The sequence below is a fragment of the Rattus norvegicus genome, chromosome 7 (genome assembly GCF_036323735.1).
Source record: "Rattus norvegicus strain BN/NHsdMcwi chromosome 7, GRCr8, whole genome shotgun sequence".
In the NCBI taxonomy this organism is placed as follows: domain Eukaryota; kingdom Metazoa; phylum Chordata; class Mammalia; order Rodentia; family Muridae; genus Rattus; species Rattus norvegicus.
In genome coordinates this window covers 48,162,549-48,182,040 of record NC_086025.1, presented here as the reverse complement: position 1 = coordinate 48,182,040, position 19,492 = coordinate 48,162,549, and the positions used below count along the sequence as shown (strand labels likewise).

Sequence of the window (19,492 nt, the reverse complement as noted above, 5' to 3'; positions counted from 1 at the left end):
AGACAAACTGCAGGAGATAAGAAACCAATGGCGTACTGAACACAAAAGAAAGGGAGTGGGATGAAGACTAAGGACCACACCCAGACTACACATTCTGTTCCTAAATATTTCTGAGTAACCCGAGATACCTTGCTGGTCAGGTAACTCTGGGGAAGCATTACTTAGATGCTCAAAGTTTTATCAACCACTCCAGGGAAAGCAGCAGCAGTTTAAACAATACTTTAAAATGCATGTTATGACTGGCATGTATTGCACATGGATGCAATGTACATTGTTGAACACAGATGCACGAGGGGATGTCACACATGACTGATGTAGGTAGAATAGAACAGGGACTTGATTAGACAGTCTCTTGGAGGCAGGAGTTATTAATCTCCAACCCTAGTGAAATGTATCTATCGTAACTACAGATTTGTATCTTAGGGGCAAGCAACAATGTTTAGGTGCCATGCTCTGTTTACTCTGTGTTACTGTAACAGATACTTTGCATAATTAAAATTGAGGCCTGGGGATATACAGTTGGCACAGTGTTTGTCTAGCTTTCATGAAGACTTGGATTCAAACTATAGAAACCAGGCACGATGATGAATGCTTGTAACTTCAGAGCCTGGGAGGGAAGGTGGAAGATGAGGGGTTCAAGATCATCTCCAGTTACACTGTGAATTTGAGGCCAGACTGGACTTAAAACTCTGTCTCAAACAACTCCAAGCCAAAGCCCAGGCATGGCAGTATATGACTGTAACACCAGTACTCAAGCTGTTTAGGGTCATCCTGGGCTATGTGAGAGCTTATGTTTCACTGGTTTGGGGAGAAAAGAGACAGCAGAGGTTGGGTTGGGAGTTTGTTTCAACTCATAGTGTTCTGGTTGGTTCTTCCAGTTGCTGTTGGCCATGGAGGCATAGGCGTATGTGGCAGAGTGAAGCCATTGAGTTCATGGTGACTAGGAAGGAAAACTGAGAAAGAAGGCTGGAGAAGAGGCCCAGCGGTTAAGCGCATGTGCTGCTCTTGCAAGATGATCCAAGTTTATTTTCTAGTGCCCAATCAGGTAGCACAAACCATCTTGTAACTCCAGTTCTAGGGGATCTGACTCCTCTGGCCTCAGAGGGCACCTGCACTCATATGCATATATGGGTGCATATCCACATATAGTCATATACACATACACTTAACAATAAATATAAATAAATCTTAAAGAAAAGAGAAATTCACTAATCACATCCCCAGTGACCATACCTTATCTCCTGTAGCACTCTACTATTTGGTTTTGATCAACTTTCTAATGTGTTATTTGACCTGATTTTAAACTTTATTGTACATTTAACCCTGGTTTTAATGAGATCTTTATTGAGCAGTGATACAATTTTGCAAATAGAATTTAACTACTCATTTGACACTTTTTATCAAGGCCTGTCAATTTTAGCTTTGTAAGATATATATGTATATATATATATATATATATATATATATATATATATATATATATATATATACATATATATATGAGATAATTTGTCTCCTCTTGTCAGTTAATATCTTTCAAAAATAAAGACAAACAGAAGGACCACAGTCTGGGACCAAGTTTTCTCCATCCTTCATATGTTTTATTTCCTGCCCAGAGTGTCTTTCCCCACCACACCTCAAACTGATGCCCAGCTCCAAATGCCTATTCTGAGAGTCAGCTGCATAGTTAATGGGGGCCAGGGCAAAATAAAAAAAATATTTTTTTTTGGTTCTTTTTTTTTTTTCAGAGCTGGGGACCGAACCCAGGGCCTTGCGCTTCCTAGGCAAGCGCTCTAACCACTGAGCTAAATCCCCAACCCCAATAAAAATATTTTTAAAAGAAGGTGCCATTAAAGGTATTGAAATAGAAAAAAATTGTAAAACAAAATAAAGGAATCAGGAAGACAAGTAACAGTAAACTTACAAACTGCAGAAAAAGCATTGTGGGGGGCGTGGGATGGTCGTTTGGTTTCTGAGCACATACTTTGATATTATGCTCCAGAGGTTATGAAACCTGAGGTCCTTAACGCTTTGATTACTTCTAACAATGCTCCAACATGGTCTGCTTCCGAGCCCGTGTAGTCATTTATTTGACAGTTCAGCACCATAGTGCTGGCTCTTATCCCAGGACTAGAGCATGAAGAAGAGTTCACATCTGTACAGCCACCACAGGACAGGCCTTGGGATGAGGAGCGTCGTGGGGGGCGCGCTTCTGCCTCAGAGCATTCTGGTCTTTCTAAAACTGTCGCCAGTCCACTGAGGCTGTATCTCCTGTTGCATCTGCTGCCCTTGCTAGTCTAGGCCCAGCTCCCAGCCCAGCTATTCCAGGGGTCCTTGGTGCCCCGTAGTCAGAGACTGCTCTGCTTCCTGCTTCAGCTGTTACCCAGTCAGAGCTTTTCCTGTTCCTGGAACCGCTTGCTTTTCTCTTCTCTCAGGTGTCCTTGCTCCACTGGACTTCACTAGAAACATTGTTTCAAGGACAAAACTCAAAGACAAAGCAGAACACTAGAGCGAGCAGGAGCCCTATACTTACAGGCTCTTGAAGCCGCCATACCTTTGGGTTAATCCTTTCTGAGTGATTACTCCAGCCTTCTAGTCAAACAAGGAACAACCACGCCCACTCTCTCCTCCAGGCCTGGGCCATCAAGGTTAATGGTGACCTCAGACCTTCATTCTTGCTTGTTTATCTAGCATGTCTAATTGTGGTTTGGTTTGAGGGCACTGTCCCTTTTATCAGCCCTGACAAATGGCTCCCTCCCTGGTCTGCTTCACTGACTCTGGTTTATCTCACACCTTTCTGCTCCTCATTTCTGATGGCTGGAGTCACCTTGTGAGCAGACAGCCTGCACCCACACCCTTATCTCAAGATCTGCTCCAAGAGGATTTTTTGAATGAGGCTGATTTTACTAAGAGGTGATCTACTGGATGGCTGAAATCTGTGGGTTCACCTTCAGATTCCAGCTCAAATGGTTAAGCCACGCTGCTAGTTTGAATACTGCTAGCTAGAGTCAGGATGGGATCATACCCATGGATGCATCTGAGGTAGGGAGGGCTTGCTGTTTTAAGCAGAGTGTTAGGCATGGCCTCAGCGGGTGCTGGAGGATGGGAAGAACCATGTTGTAACCTGAACGGGTTTTCTCGGCAGAGATGAGGGACACATGGTATAGTCCTGAGGAACAGTAGCTGGCCCGTGTTCTCAGAGCAGTGGTTAAAGGCAAAGCTGTAGCTGAGACAGAGAGACAAGGCCAGGTGGAGTAGCCCTAAAGGATGCTTGAAGGGAAATACTGACAGCTGTTCCAAATAGAGACACCATCTCCCTTTGGTGCAGACACAACAGCTTCACCTGTGGGAACCATTTTACTCGGGTTCTACAAACTCAACTGCTTTCTACTTTCTAAAGAGACTCAAGCAGGAATATCTAAGCGTTTTTTTTCTTTGATATTATGTTTACATTTTATTCCTCATATTGGTGCAGCTTTCTGACATTTAAAAAAAGAGTTTAGTTGGCGTACACCTAGTCATACCATTATGACTTTTTAGTGTGGATGTACATGTGTGTTTATAATTGTACTTTGCCCATATTTGTCTTGATTTCTTAATAACGAATAGCTTTGGGAACATTTTGTTTATGTTTGCTGAGAACTGTAAACTGCATTTATCACTGTTTTTCATTTTAAAGAGATCTGTTGTTTACTGGTAGGAATGTTTTACTTCAACCATCATCTGTATTCTTCAACAACTAGCCTTTTAGCCTTTTAGGTTGTATATATGTAATTATTCTCCTTGTTTGAAATGCATAGTTTCCACCATTAGAATTTACATTTTGATTTTCTTTTCTTTGTTTCTTAAATCAAATATCATTTGTTAGCCAAGTATGTAAGCGAATACTAAAACGAACCCTTTTTTAGCTAAGAAGTATGCCATGAATATAACATGAAATTTTATATGGAGTAATTGAGTCAAGATGGCATAAAATTAGTTTTCTGTGTCTTCAGTCAATAGTGCTTTTGTTCAAAGTTTTGAAGATCATTTGAGATATTTACTGAACCATTCGAAGGAGGCGTCCTTCCAGAACTCTGAATGAGCACACAGATGGGCATTTATTCACACTTCAGAAGGCAGAATTTAACCTGTCACCCATTTCTTTTTCAATTTTCACCCACCATTCCCTAACTTTCTACGGCTCTTTTTATGTCTCCAGTTCCTGGGCCTTTTTCTCAGCCTGTTCTCTTCCCCCAGACCACCCACCCTTCAAAGCCTATTACGTTGCACTTGGGAGTGGGCTGGGGTCTAATTTACAGGCTGGACAAATTGTTCTAGTTCCCCCAGTTCTCCAAGGAAGTGGGGCTAAATGCCAAAGTCACATTTCACAGTGACCGCGGAGCTTCCCACTGGAACAAAATGTTCTCACTTGGCCAGATTAACGACCCATGAAATCTGCAGTGTGAACTGTTAGGAGTGATTCTAGTCCCTGGACAGTTGGACATACCTTCAGTTCAGGGAGGGCAAAGATCGAAGCTTTAAGAATGCAAAGTAAGGATTCAGGCTCTGCTTAGGCCACTGTATCCGAAGCAGCCCCCTCCTCCCTTCACAGGTCCAGACAGGCACTCTACTGAAACACTGTCCCGCCATGACAGGACAGTCCTGGAGCCAGGCCATCTTATCTGAGAAGTTTACATAAACATCACATTTCTTGTTCCCTGCCCCCTTCCCTGTATCTTGCAAGGGAATCCCAAAGCCTGGCTGCCGGCTCCTGCTGGGAAACCCTTCTCCCCATCAGAGGGAGAATGCAAGCTGTAAGAAGAAGCTCACTCCTGTGCACATTGGCTGTGGCTGGATTCCCCAGAGACTCTGCATGTTTGTCTATCTTTGCTGCTCTGGTCTGAGTACCCCTCAGAGCTCTCCACCACACTGTTACTTCTGTCTGTCTGTCCATGGCACTAATAATTCTGCTAATAAACTTCTCACTCCCTAGTAATCTGTCCGGGTGTCCTCTAGAACACACGCCCCACCCCCACGCTGGTCCCCAAATAGCAAAGGTTTGTTTTTGTTTTCCCAGCTGAAAATGTAACCCCCCAGATGAAGCAGCACTAGAGGGAGAGATTTCAGTACACAAAGAACAAACTTCATAGCGCACCGGGCTGATTTTAAGTAGAATATGTTTTTATAAACAAATCTGAAAAGGACACGGTGACTTTTAGAATTCGACTCTGAGAACATTTTGTTGGCAAATACGTCTTCAAAACAATTCAGAACCAAATTTAACCAAATCCAAACAGTCTGGCAAGCCACTTGGGTTTAGGTAGACAGGGGAGTATTGTTTAGGGTAGCAGTAAAACTCATTAAAAGAAAAAGCCCTGGTCAAGAGAACAGACTCTCTGGGCTGACTGCAGAGCCAACATTCCACATTCCAGTGAGGTCAATTCAATTGTCTTGGGGAGGACCCACCCCTAGGCAGGCAGGCTGGCTCACCTTAAGCCAGGCTGAAGAGATAGGCAGAATACACTTTCCTTTAGTGCCTGCCTATGGCCTGAGTCAGGAAGACACCTCTTTTTCCTTTTTCATTTTTCCTGTCTCTGATGCTGGCCATAACCTAAGCATGCCTTCTCTCATGCTTTGGGCACTCTTACTGTTTCCCTAAAGCTTCCGTCTGCGCCGCACTGCCACCGTAAGCCCCGTACCAGTTTACACAGCCCCTTGGTTTCTCTGTCACCCTCCTCTGGGTCACTGCTGAGATTTGCAGCTCGTCTGCCCTGGGAGCTTTTCTTTTAAACTCTCATAAAATTGTCCTTGCGCTTCTGTTTGAATCCATTCTTAAATCATTTTACCAATGAAACTAAGAGCCTAAAGTGATGGCCTCAGTTTCCCCTGTATTATTACGCGACAGAAGGAACTCCCTCGAATTCCCGGAACAGTATCGAATCATTCCCTGTAAAAGATCACATTTTCTTGGAGAGCTAATAGCTTTGGGGCTTGCTTTGAAATCAAATATTTGCCCAAAGCGGTAGGCAAGCACATGGCTGTTAGGTTTGCCAGACAGTTAGTCACGGTAACTTGCTCAGCCTGGTTACCTAGAGGGTGAGCCTGTAGCAGAATGTGAATGATACAGGGTTCAGCCAATCAAAGCCTCGCGCACAGTTACTGAGTGAGGAGGGGCTCAGGTGCCAACCAGAGGCGATAACACACCAGGACCCTGGAGTCACTGGAATGGAGTTTGGAGAAATTCCAGATATGACATCCATCTAGGTGAGTATTTAACAGCCGTGGAACTAACACGAGGGAAATAGATGTGTAGGACGGAGAGAAACAGGGTCAAGTTTGAGTTAGGGTAATAAAAGCTTTGGATCATTCTAGGTTGAATTGCCTGTCCCTGAAACTTTCTAATATGGCTCAGAGAGTCTAGCATTTGTTGGGGTGAGATTTCGTTTGATCTGATTTTTTTTTTTTAATCAAAAATAGCCAAAAAGTAACACAGATGATTTAAAGAAAAAAGTCTACAGGTCCCTTTTAAAAATTCCTAATACACTAGCGCACTCTATATTTTTTCCTCTTAATATGCTTACCAGGATTTCTATTTGTTCATTGTTTTTGTTGTATAAGCTTCATAAAAACTATCAGCCCTGGTTCTCTGGTGCTCACTTTTAACTTATTTCATTTTAATTATTTATTTGAATTCCAAATGTTGCCCCTATTTCTAGTCCCTCCTCCAAGAGTTCTTTACTCCATTCCCCTTTGCCTCTGAGAAGGTGCCCCCCCCAATCAAACACAACACCCCCCCGCCCCCGTCATATCCCCCTTCCCTGGGGCATGACGTATCTACAGGATTAGGCTCACCCTCTCTCACTGAGGCCAGACAAGCAGTCTTTTGCTACATGCATGCCAGGGACCACAGACCAGCCCATGTATGCTTTTCGGTTGGTGGCTCAGTCTGTGGGAGCTCCCAGGGGTCTGGGTTAGTTGAGACTCTTGTTCTTCCTAATGGGTTGTCATCCACTTCAGCTCCTTCAGTCCTTCCCCCCACTCTTCCATAGGGACCCTGACCTCAATCCAATGGTTGGCTGTGAGTATCTGCATCTGTCTCAGTCAGCTGACGGTAGGCCTTCTCAGAGGATAGCCGTGCTAGGCTTCTGTCTGTAAGCACAAAATAGCATCATTAATAGTGTTCGGGTTTGGTGCTTGTGCATGGGATGGATCCCAAGTTGGGCTGGTCACTGGATGGCCTTTCCTTCAACCCCAGCTCCATTTTTGTCCCTGTATTTTTTTTTTTTTTAGACAAGTACAATTCTGGATCAAAAATTTTGAAGGTAGATTGTTGACCCCATCCCTTAACTGGGTGCCCTGTCTATCTACTGGAGTTGGTCTCTTCAGGTTCTATTTCCCCACTGTTTGGTCATTTCAATTAAGGTCATCCCCATTGAGTCCTAGGAGCTTCTCACATCCCCAGGTCTCTAGGACTTTCCAGAAGTTCCTCCTCACCCCATCCCCCACCCCTACCTCCACAGCTGCACATTTCCATCCATTCTCCTGGCCCTCTGGGCTTCTCTCCCCTGTCTCCCCCCATACCTGATCCTGCCTCCCCTTTTCCCTCCTTCTCCCCTCTCCCACCCAAAGCCCCCTCCCTCTGCCTCATATGATTATTTTGTTCTTCCTTCTAAGTGATCCATAAAGGATCCTCACATGGGCCTTCCTTCTTGTTAAACTTCTTACTGTCTGTGAGTTGTATCATGGGTTTCTGTACTTTTTGGCTAATATCCACTTATCAGTGAGTACAGACCATGCATGTACTTTTGGGTCTGGGCTACCTCACTCAGGATGATATTTTCTAGTTCCATTCATTAGCCTGCAAAATTCATGATGCCCTCATTTTTTTTTCAACTTTATTAAATTGGGTATTTCTTATTTACACTTCAAATGTTATTCCTTTTCCTGGTTTCCAGTCCAACATCCCCCTAATCTCTCCCCCTCCCCTTCTATATGGCTGTTCCCATCCCCATCCTCCCCCATTACCACCCTCCCCCCAACAATCACGTTCACTGGGGGTTCAGTCTTGGTAGGACCAAGGGCTTCCCCTTCCACTGGTGCTCTTATTAGGCTATTCATTGCTCCCTATGAAGTTGGAGTCCGGGGTCAGTCCATGTATAGTCTTTAGGTAGTGGCTTAGTCCCTGGACGCTCTGGTTGCTTGACATTGTTGTTCATATGGGGTCTCCAGCCCCTTCAAGCTCTTCCAGTTCTTTCTCTGATTCCTTCAACGGGGGTCCCGTTCTCAGTTCAGTGGTTTGCTGCTGGCATTCGCCTCTGTATTTGCTGTATTCTGGCTGTGTCTCTCAGGAGAGATCTACATCCGGCTCCTGTCAACCTGCACTTCTTTGCTTCATCCATCTTATCTAGTTTGGTGGCTGTATATGTATGGGCCACATGTGGGACAGGCTCTGAATGGGTGTTACTTTAGCCTCTGTTCAAAACTGTGCCTCCCTATCTGCTCCTAAGGGTTCATGGAAAATCCCCAGCCAGCTGCAGAAGACTAATGCAAATCCTATGGTCAAGATGAATAATGATATGATAAAGTTCTGACCTTGCTGAGAAATACATCTGAGGTCAAGATACCCAATGTGATGACCTGTAACCTTTATGAAAAACCAACATCCTGTTGACATCAGCTGACACACGAATACTGTGTCCTTGGCCTGCGTAAATGTTTCCCACCTGCCCACTCTCTCTGTTACCCCTGCTATGGTATAAACTCAGCCTTGGGGAAAAAATAAAATTGTCACCTTGATCAGACTCTTGTCTTTACGTCCTTCTTCACGTCTCTTGTCCCCCATTCTCTTCCAGGTACCCTCAGCACCTTCATTGACATATAGTGGATCACGTTGATGGTTTTACGTATATTGAACTATCCCTGCATCCCTGCGATGAAGCCTACTTGATCATGGTGGATGATTGTTTTGATGTGCTCTTGGATTCGGTTTGCAAGAATTTTATTGAGTATTTTTGCGTCGATATTCATAAGGGAAATTGGTCTGAAGTTCTCTTTCTTTGTTGGGTCTTTGTGTGGTTTAGGTATAAGAGTAATTGTGGCTTCATAGAAGGAATTCGGGAGTGATCCATCTGTTTCAATTTTGTGGAATAGTTTGGATAATATTGGTATGAGGTCTTCTATGAAGGTCTGATAGAATTCTGCACTAAACCCATCTGGACCTGGACTCGTTTTGGTTGGGAGACCTTTAATGACTGCTTCTATTTCCTTAGGAGTTATGGGGTTGTTTAAATGGTTTATCTGTCCTGATTTAACTTCGATACCTGGTATCTGTCTAGGAAATTGTCCATTTCCTCCAAATTTTCAAGTTTTGTTGAATATAGGCTTTTATAGTAGGATCTGATGATTTTTTGAATTTCCTCTGATTCTGTTGTTATGTCTCCCTTTTCATTTCTGATTTTGTTAATTCGGACGCACTCTCTGTGTCCTCCTTCATTAGTCTGGCTAAGGGTTTATCTATCTTGTTGATTTTCTCAAAGAACCAGCTTTTGGTTCTGTTGATTCTATGGTCCTTTTTGTTTCTACTTGGTTGATTTCAGTTCTGAGTTTGATTATTTCCTGCCATCTACTCCTCCTGAGTGTATTTGCTTCTTTTTGTTCTAGAGCTTTTAGGTGTGTTGTCAAGCTGCTGATATATGCTCTCTCCTGTTTCTTTCTGCAGGCACTCAGAGCTATGAGTTTTCCTCTTAGCACAGCTTTCATTGTACCCCATAAGTTTGGGTATGTTGTACCTTCATTTTCATTAAATTCTAAGAAGTCTCTACTTTCTTTCTTTATTTCTTCCTTGACCAGGTTATCATTGAGTAGAGCATTATTCAACTTCCATGTATATGTGAGCATTCTTTCCTTATTGTTATTGAAGACGAGCTTTAGCCCTTGGTGGTCTGATGGGACGCATGGGATTATTTCCATCTTTCAGTATCTGTTGAGGCATGTTTTGTGCCCGATTATATGGTCATTTTTGGAGAAAGTACATGAGGTGGTGAGAAGAAGGTATATCCTTTTGCTTTTTTATAGAATGTTCTATAAATATCTGTTAAGTCCATTTGGTTCATAACTTCTGCTAGTCTGTCTATGTCTCTGTTTAATTTCTGTTTCCATGATCTGTCCATTGATGAGAGTGGGGTGTTGAAATCTCCTACTATTATCGTGTGAGGTGCAATGTGTGCTTTGAGCTTTAGTAAGGTTTCTTAGAAAGGCCTGCCCCTCCTTCTCCTGGGTCCCTGTGCGCACGGGGCCAAGATGGTGCTAGGCATTTTCCTCTAGAGTCAGAAATGTGGGCAGAGAGTAGTCTCCTCTAGTTTCCCAGGTGTGTCTTCCTCTCTGAAGGTCTAGCACTCCTTCCCACGGGATTTGGGTGCAGGGAGCTGTTTGACAGGGTCCATTCAGATCCAGGCACAGTCTGGACCCCAGGGCTCCTGCAGCTTGACTGCCCCTATCTTCCTGTGCCCAGAGGCCCTATACAGTTTCCTCTTGGGCCAGGGATGTGGGCAAAGGTGGGCAGAAGTGGCAGTCTCTCCTGCCCTGCAGTCTCAGGATTGCCCACATGTCTGGGTGATCAGCTCTCTCTCCCACAGGGTTTGGGAGCAGGGAGCTGTGGGCCGGCAATGCCCTCATTTTTAATAGTTGGATAGTATTCCATTGTGTAAATGGACCACATTTTCTGTATCCATTCTTTGAGTGAGGGACATCTGAGTTGTTTTCAGATTCTGGTTATTATAAATAAGGCTGCTAGGAAAACAGTGGAGCATGTGTCCTTGTATGGTGGAACATCTTTTGAGTATCTGCTGGGTCTTCAGATAGAACTGTTTCCAACATTCTGAGGAACTGCCAGATTGATTTCCAAAGTGGTTGTACCCAGTTTGCAATCCCACAGCAATGGAGGAGTGCTCTTTCTCCACACCTTTCCCAGCATTTGCTGTCACCTGAGCTTTTGAGCTTAGCCATTCTGATGAGTGTAAGACGAAATCTCAGGGTTGTTTTGGCTTGTGTTCCTCTGATGACTAAGGGCATTGCACACTTCCTTAAGTGCGTCTATACCACTCCAGTTTCCTCTCTTGAAAATTCTCTCTTTAACTCTTTACCCCAATTTTAACTGGGTTATTTGGGTTTTTGGAGTCTAACTTCTTGAGTTCTTTATATATTTTGGATATTAGCCCTCTATCAGATGTAGGGATAGTGAAGATCTTTTCCCAATCTGGAGGTTGCCATTTTGTCCTATTGACATTGTCCTTTGCCTTACAGAAGCTTTCAGTTTCATAAGGTCCTGTTTATCAACTGTTGATCTTGTAGCCTGAGCCATTAATGTTCTGTTCAGGAAATTTTCCCCTGTGCCAATGAGTTCAAGGTTATTTCCCATGTTTTCTTCAAGTGGATTCAGTGAATCTGGTTTTATGTGGAAGCCCTTGATCTACTTGGACTTGAGCTTTGTACAAGGAGGTAAGAGTGGATCAATTTGCATTCTTCTACATGCTGACAGCCAGTTGAACCAGCACCATTTGTTGAAAAGGCCGTCTTTTCTCCATTAGCTCCTTTGTCAAAGATCAAGTGACCATAGGTGTGTGGGTTCATTTCTGGGTCTTTAGTTCTATTCCATTGATTGACTTGTCTGTTTCTGTACCAATACTACATGTTTTTTAATCACTATTGCTCTGTAGTACAGTTTGAGGTCAGGGATGGTGATTTCTCCTAGGAGTTCTTTTATTGTAGAGAATTGTTTTCACTACTCTGTTTTTTTTTTCTTTCCATATGAAGGTGAGAATTGCTCTTTCCATGTCTGTGAAGAATTGTGTTGAGATTTTGATGGGGATTGCATTGAATCTGTAGAGTGCCTTTGGTAGGATGGTCATTTTCACTAAGTTAATCCTACCCATCCATGAGCATGGGAGATCTTTTGATCTTCTGAGGTATTCTTCAATTTCTTTCTTCAGGGACTTGAAGTTCTTGTCATACAGATCTTTCACTTGTTGGTTAAAGTTACATCAAGATATGTTATATTATTTTTAACTATTATGAAGGATGTTGTTTCCCTAGTTTCTTTTTCAGCCCGTTTATCATTTGTAAAAAGGAAGGCTACTGATTTGTTTGAGTTAATTTTCTATCCAGCTACTTTGCTGAAGTTGTTTTTCAGATGTTTGAGTTCTCTGGTGGAATTTTTGGGGTTGCTTATGTATACTATCATATCATCTGAAAAAAGTGATATTTTGACTTCTTTTCAATTTGTATCCCCCTGATCTTTTTTTGTTGTCTTATTGTTCTAGCTAGCACTTTGAGTACTATATTGAATAGATATTGGGAGGTTGGACAGCCTTGCCTTGTCCCTGATTTTAGTGGGATTACTTTAAATTTCTATTCATTTAATTTGATGGCTGTTAGTTTGCTGTATATTGGTTTTATTATATTTCAGTATGTGCCAGCAATTCCTGATCTCTCCAAGACTTTTAACATGAAGGGGTGTTGTATTTTGTCAAAGGCTCTTTTAGCATCTAACGAGATGATCATGTAATTTTTTTTTCTGAGTTTGTTTACATGTTGGATAATGTTGATGGAATTTTGTATAGTGAACCCTCTCTGCTTCCCTGGGATGAAGCCTATTGATCATGGTGAATGATGGTTTTTATATGTTCTTGGATTTGGTTTGTGAGCATTTTATTGAATATTTTTGCATCAATGTTGATAAGAAAAATTGGTCTGAAGTTTTCTTTCTTTGGTGAGTCTTTGTGTGGTTTAGGTATCAGAGTAACTATGGCTTCCTAGAATGAATTAAGTAGTGTTCCTTCTGTTTCTATTTTATGGTATAGTTTGAGAAGAATTGGTATTAGCTCTTTGAAGGTTTGGTAGAATTCTGCATTAAATCATCTGGCTCTGGGCTTTTTTTTGGTTGGGAGGTTTTAATGACTGCTTCTATTTCCTTGGGGGTTATAGGACTATTCAGATAATTTACCTGATCTTGATTTAACTTTGGTATGTGGTATTTGTTTAGAAAAATCATCCAATTCATCTAGATTTTTGTTGAGTCTACACTCTTGTAATAAGATCTGATGATTTTTTGAAAAATTTCAGTGTCTGTTGTTATACCTGCCTTTTCATTTCTGATTTTGTTAATTTGAATACTGTCTCTGTGCCCTCTGGTTAGTCCGGCTAAGGGTTTATCTATCTTGTTGATTTTCTTAAAGAACCAGCTCTTGGTTTTGTTGATTCTTTGTATTATTCTCTTTGTTTCTAATTGAGTGATTTAAGCCCTGAGTTTGGCTATTTCCTGCAGCCTATTCCTCTTGGTTGTGTTTGCTTCTTTTTTGTTCTAGAGTTTTTTTTTTCTTTTTTCTATTTTTCGGAGCTGGGGACCGAACCCAGGGCCTTGCGCTTGCTAGGCAAGCGCTCTACCACTGAGCTAAATCCCTAACCCGTTCTAGAGCTTTTTAGGTGTGCTGTTAAGTTGCTCTTATTGGATCTCTCCAACTTCTTTATGAAGGCACTTAGTCCTATGACTTTTCCTCTTAACAGAACTTTCATTGTGTCCCATAAGTTTGAGTATGCTGTGCCTTTATTTTCATTGAATTCTAGAAAGTCTTTTATTTCTTTCTTTCTTTGTTTCTTTGTTTCTTTCTTTTTCTCTTCCCTGACCAAGTTATCATTGACTAAAGGTTGCTCAGTTTCCATGATTATGTGGGCCTTCTATTGTTTTTGTTTTCATTGAAGTCAAGCCATAATCTGTGGTGATCTGATAAGAATGCACGAGATCATTTCATCCTATTGTGTCTGTTGAGGCTTGTTTTGTATCCGATTATATAGAATTCTGCACTGAGTTTTGGAGAAGGTTCCATGAGATGCTGAAAAGAAGATATAGTCTTTTAGTGTGGGTTGAAATGTTCTGTAGATATCTGTTAAATCCATTTGGCTCATAACTTCTGTTAGTTTCACTGTGTCTCTGTTTACTTTCTGTTTCAATGACCTATTAGAAAGAATGGGGTGTTGAAGTCTCCACTATTACTGTATGAGGTTCAGTATGTGTTTTGAGCATTCTTTGTAAAGTTTCTTTTACAAATATGGGTGCCCTTGCATTTGGCATAGATCTTCAGAATTCAGACTTCATCTTGATGGATTTTTCCTTTGGAGAGTATGAAATATCCTTCCCTGTCTCTTTTGAATTGATTTTGGTTGAAAGCCTATTTTATTAGGTATTAGGATAGCAACTCCTGCTTGTTTCTTGGCCTCTATCATCTTCTTGAGATGGATTTTAGGTCAAAATCTTGCTATTCAGGTTTATTAGGGTAGTCAGGGCTTGCTGTGGTAGGAGAACCGGGCTCTGATGGTGCTAAATTGCATTGGCTTCCTTTGCTTCTGTTCTTACACTTGCCTTTCAACATCTGGTTATATCTGGTGTTAACTGGCCTGGTGTCTCCTTCAAGTCAGGTAGAGCTGTGTGACCTGGGTTAGAGCAGGCCTCCTAGGAGGCAGGCAATGCTGTCTCTGATTATGGCAGCCCTCCTATGTCCCTGGTTAGAGGAAGCTTCCTGTGTCCCTGTATTTTCATACAGGATATGTTATGGTTATTGTATTTTTAAATTTCTATTTTGATTTATCCCCTTCTCCTCAGATTCCTCACAATCATATATAGAAGTTTCCAAATGTTGGTATTTGTAAAGTTACCAGTTTTGTGAATATTCTCCTCCTCAACGAGCCGTAGATATGCTTTCTTGTTGAAGGAGGTGGGGAGGGTAATACCGAGGGGTTGTAAAAGGTCAGGCATTTTAGTTTTTTTTCTGTGTTTGAAAAGTTGTGCTTAGGATTCATATGCAGTCGGCACCTGTATCTATAGGCTCTTTGTGGACTCAACCGCTTGTGAATAGAAATATTTTTAAAAAAATTTTTAACCCTACCGAGCATATGCACTTTTATTCTCTTTGTCATTATTTCTCAAATGATACATGTGACACTTATTCACAGAGCACATGAGTTCTGTTAGGCATCATAAGGAATCTAGCATGTGTAGATGATACACACATGCTGCCCTGTTTTATGTGAGACAAGCATCCTAGGAGTTGGGATCTTTGGGGGCAGTCTTGGGACAGATCCCTTACAGACACCAAGGGAAGCTGCTCTCACCCACATTAGGTCACACGATTTTATCAATACTTTGTTTAAATCAATAATGTTCTCATAGCCACTGTACTAGCTGGTTTTGTGTGTCAGCTCAACACAAGCTGGTGTTATCACAGAGAAAGGAGACTTCCTTGAGGAAATGCCTCCATGAGACCCAGCTATAAGGCATTTTCTTGATTAGTGATCAAGGCAGGAGGACCCAATCCACTGTGGGTGGTGCCATCCCTTGGCTGGTAGTCTTGGTATCTATAAGAGAGCAAGCTGAACAAGTCAAGGTAAGCAAGCCAGTAGGTAACATCCCTCCATGGCCTCTGCATCAGCTCCTGCTTCCTGACCTGCTTGAGCTCCAGTCCTGACTTTCTTTGGTGATGAACAGCAGTGTGGAAGTGTAAGCTGAATAAACCCTTTCCTCCCCAACTTACTTCTTGGTCATGATGTTTGTGCAGGAGCAGAAACCCTAAGACAGCCACTGACTTGGTTGTAAACTGTAAAGAGACATCATGACCGAAGCAGTTCTTAAAAGGGAAAAAAATCATTTAGTTGGGGCCAGCTCACAGTTTTAGAGTGTCAGTCCATTATTAAGCATGCAGGTGCTTAGAGAAGTTGCTAAGAGTGTCACATCTTCCGCAAGCATTGGAAAGAGACTGTCACACTGGACATAGCTTGAGCCCAGAAGACCTCAAAGCCTGACCCCATAGCGAAACACTTCCTCCAGCAAGGCTACTCCAACATGGCCATACTTCCTAATAGTGCCACTCCCTATGTGCCAAGCATTTAAACACGAGTCTATGGGGGCCATTCCTATTCAAACCACTACAGCCACTGTAGTTTAGGAATTGTAGGTTTCTTTTTGAAAAATATCCTAATGTTCTTAACATATATATTCTGGCTATAGAGTTAAGTAATTACATGCCCCAAATTACTGCAGTTTTAGGCAAATTGTTTCTTTGCCACCATGTGTATTCCTGTCTGTGGTATTGATACAGTTGTAGCAGCTTTCTTCTGGTTGGTATGTTTTCATTATGTCTTTTCCACTCCTTGTCTATGAATTTTTTCCATGCCTCAACGTTTAACTGATTTTCGATCAATAGTGCATATTTTAAAGCAAACTTTATGTTTTAATAGTCAGACAGACTCAGAAAGAGAAAAGGAATATATTACTGAAAAAGCTGATTGAATAATAAGATGCTTGGTAAATCCAGGGGAAGAAATATAGGAACGACTGAGAACCCAGACAGGGAAAATAGAAAACCAAAATAGTGTGGACAGAAATTGAATCCAGTAGCACAGGTAGATTTAATAAGTACAAATAGAATTCACAACCCGGCTAGAAGACAGATGGCTAGACTACACTGTAAACTATCTGCCTGTATCTTCTGTGTTCTCTTTATCAAGTACAACCACTCAAGAGAGCTCTGTTTGGACCGTCTGACTTGATTCTATAAATGCTCGCTTATCCGGTCCTTGATACCGTGTTTTCCTCTTGGAGTGTGCTTGATAGCAGACATGGCCATATAAGGCATACTTCTGTATTATCTGTAGCCCTCTGAGATGTTCTGTGTGGCTCAGTGGCTCAGATTGTTTAATATGGCAAATCCCTCCTAAAAGAGAATGAAGTTTGGTCTCCTGACAAACCGAACATTTTCTGGTAAGCATAGTTATAAAAGGAATTTTCCTTTCCTGGCTTTAATGCAGTAAGCTTAAGGGTAAAATTTGTGATTATTTTTAGTTCTTAAACTTAGCTTTTAATAGCTGTACTTCATCCTCCCAGTTGGCCAATATAATTAGACCCAGTACTTGGCCAGTTTGGAGATTAAAGAAACAGGTTTATAAGGACATATACACTTGTGGAGACATGGACACTGCAGGGATTGACACGTGTTCCGGGGAAATAGCATGGGGGATTAATTACACCTGAAGTAGGGGGCTGGCAAGGGTTTCCCAAGAGGTGACAGTGCAAACAGCGCTTTAAGCACAAGTCAGATTTCCTCAGAAGCAGGAAAAATAAATAAAAGACCTAAAATGATGTTGTCCAAGAAAAATGTAATGTGAGTCACAGAGGAAATCTCAGATGCCCATATATTAAAAGAAAAAGAAGTAGATGAAATTAACTTAATAATAGATTTTTCTTAATTCTACATATCCATTCTAATATCTTTTTGACATGCAATCCTTTCAAAGAAAACATTTTTCTTTAAAGATTTATTTATTTTATGTTTGTGAGCATACTGTAGCTGTCTTCAGACACACCAGAAGAGGGCATCGGATCCCATTACAGATGGTTGTGAGCCACCATGTGGTTGCTGGGAATTGAACTCAGGACCTCTGGAAGAGCAGTCTGTGCTCTTAAACCACTGAGCCATCTCTCTAGAGCCATCTCTCTAGCCCAAAGAAGACATTGATGAAATATTTCTCATCAGATTTTAATACAAATAATTTGAACTCTAATATCTATTTTGCGTTTAAATGAGATCTCGACTTGGACACAAAAGCCAAACACATGGCTGGCAGCAGCTACCATTATCAGTTAGCAAAGGATTAGAAAGAATTAAAGACAAAACAGAGGATGTGGGGAAAAAAATCAATAAATGTATGTGTCATAGTTTGGATCTGAAATGCCTCCCACGGGCTCATTGTTTGGCATTATTTGGGGAAGCTGCGGGGCCTTTCAGAAGTGCGATCTGGTTAGCGAAAGGTCATTAGAGGTTAGCCTTTGAAGGTTGTAGCTAGCCCCTAGTTTCGGCCTGCCCTCTCTGCCTTTCTGGACCTTGTGATGTGAGGAGTCTCTACCACATGCTCCCTCTTCCCATGTCTTCCATGTGCTGATAGACTAAGATGATCCTCTGAAACCGTGAGTCAAAATACATCATTCCTCCCCTCCGTTTTACTATGAGCAACACAGAAGTAATGGATGCATGTTTGTGTGTGTGTGTGTGTGCGCGCTCGTGTTTCTACATTTTTGGGGAGTGATTGACAACTGATAAGGATTAGGAAGAAAGACTATGAAAGGTGTTTTTCTTTGACAAGGTCTTAGAATGTAGTCTTGGCTGGCCTGGAACTTGCTAAGTAACCAGGTCTTCATCTGCCTTCCAGCTGCTGGGATGAAAGACATGCACCATAAGGCTGGCTACAGAAAGATGTTTTGGTTTTATTAATGTAGAGCTATTAAAGGTTTCCACTATAGGAAAGATGTGCTCATGTATGTGTTTTAAAACCAGTCAGTTCTGGAGCAGTGTGGAAAAATAGATTGAAGAAGAGCTAGAGATTAGAAACAAAGGGATGTTAAATGTCAATTCTTTGAAGAGACAGACACAATATGGATCTGTCACTCTGAGGGGAAGAAAAGGAATCGAGATTGAAGTCTGGGGAGATGGCCCAGTGGCTAAGGATGCTTGTTGTGTAATGCTAGGAACCTAGTTTAATCTTCAGCACCCACATAAAAACAGGGAATGGCTGCCCATGCCTGTAATCCAAGCTCTTGGGGGGAGAGGCAGGTGGATCCCAGGAGTTTGCTGGCCAAGCAGTGTTGCCAAAGTAGTGTGCTTCTGGCTTAGTTATAGACTCTATGATTACCTGTAATTATCAACCTGACACAACCTAGAATCAATCACCTGGGGATAGTCTTAATGAGGGATTGCCTACATTTTGTTGGCTTGGTTGTGTATCCCTGGTGGAATTTTCAAGTTAATTTATGTTAAAAGACCCAGCCCACTGTGGGCAGCACTATTCCCTAGGGGAGTTTCTGAACTGTGTATGGAAAAGGCAAGCTGAGCAATGTAAGAATGCATACACTCAATTCTTTCTGATTTTGACTATTAACTTGATACAACCAGCTGTTTCAAGCTTCTACCACTGTGATTTCCCTGATTTTTTTATGGTCTGGACCTCAGAATCATAGGCTAAAATAAACTCATTGCCCACTAAGTTGATTTTTGTCAAGATATTTTATCATAACAACACAAATGAGACCTTCACCTAGAGGGATAAGAAAAAATACCCATCATTCTCATATTCTCATTCTCCTCTGGTCTCTGCATGTGTACATAGACACTCAGGTACATTCTTTCTCTCTTATACCACACACACACACACACACACACACACACACACACACACACACACACACAGAGGCACGTACACAAGCACACACACAAATAAATAGAATTTATTTGCGACATTTCAGCTAATAGCAGAATTTGCCAACCACTTGAATGTGGAGAACTAAAAATAGAAAAATGACTTTAGAATTGAACATGGATAATTGAATACTGGTCAATTTTAAAAATTAAAAAAAAATAAACTTTTTGTATATGAAAAAGGTTGAAATCAATTTTTGAAAATACTGAGTTTA

General features: G+C 41.7%; 1 long non-coding RNA gene across 2 annotated transcripts in view; it reads left to right on the top strand.

Moving 5' to 3' along the window:
• The first annotated feature begins 5,195 nt into the window (after nucleotides 1–5,195).
• LOC134479685 (uncharacterized) overlaps nucleotides 5,196–19,492 on the top strand; it is a 71,010-nt gene continuing 56,713 nt past the window's right edge. The window contains exons 1-2 of one of the 2 annotated variants that reach the window (XR_010053293.1): nucleotides 5,196–6,246; nucleotides 8,490–8,783. This is a non-coding gene — a long non-coding RNA (uncharacterized LOC134479685). Of the gene's footprint in view, nucleotides 6,247–8,489; nucleotides 8,784–19,492 lie in introns of those variants that run through there. The other variant, XR_010053294.1, reaches the window with a different exon arrangement.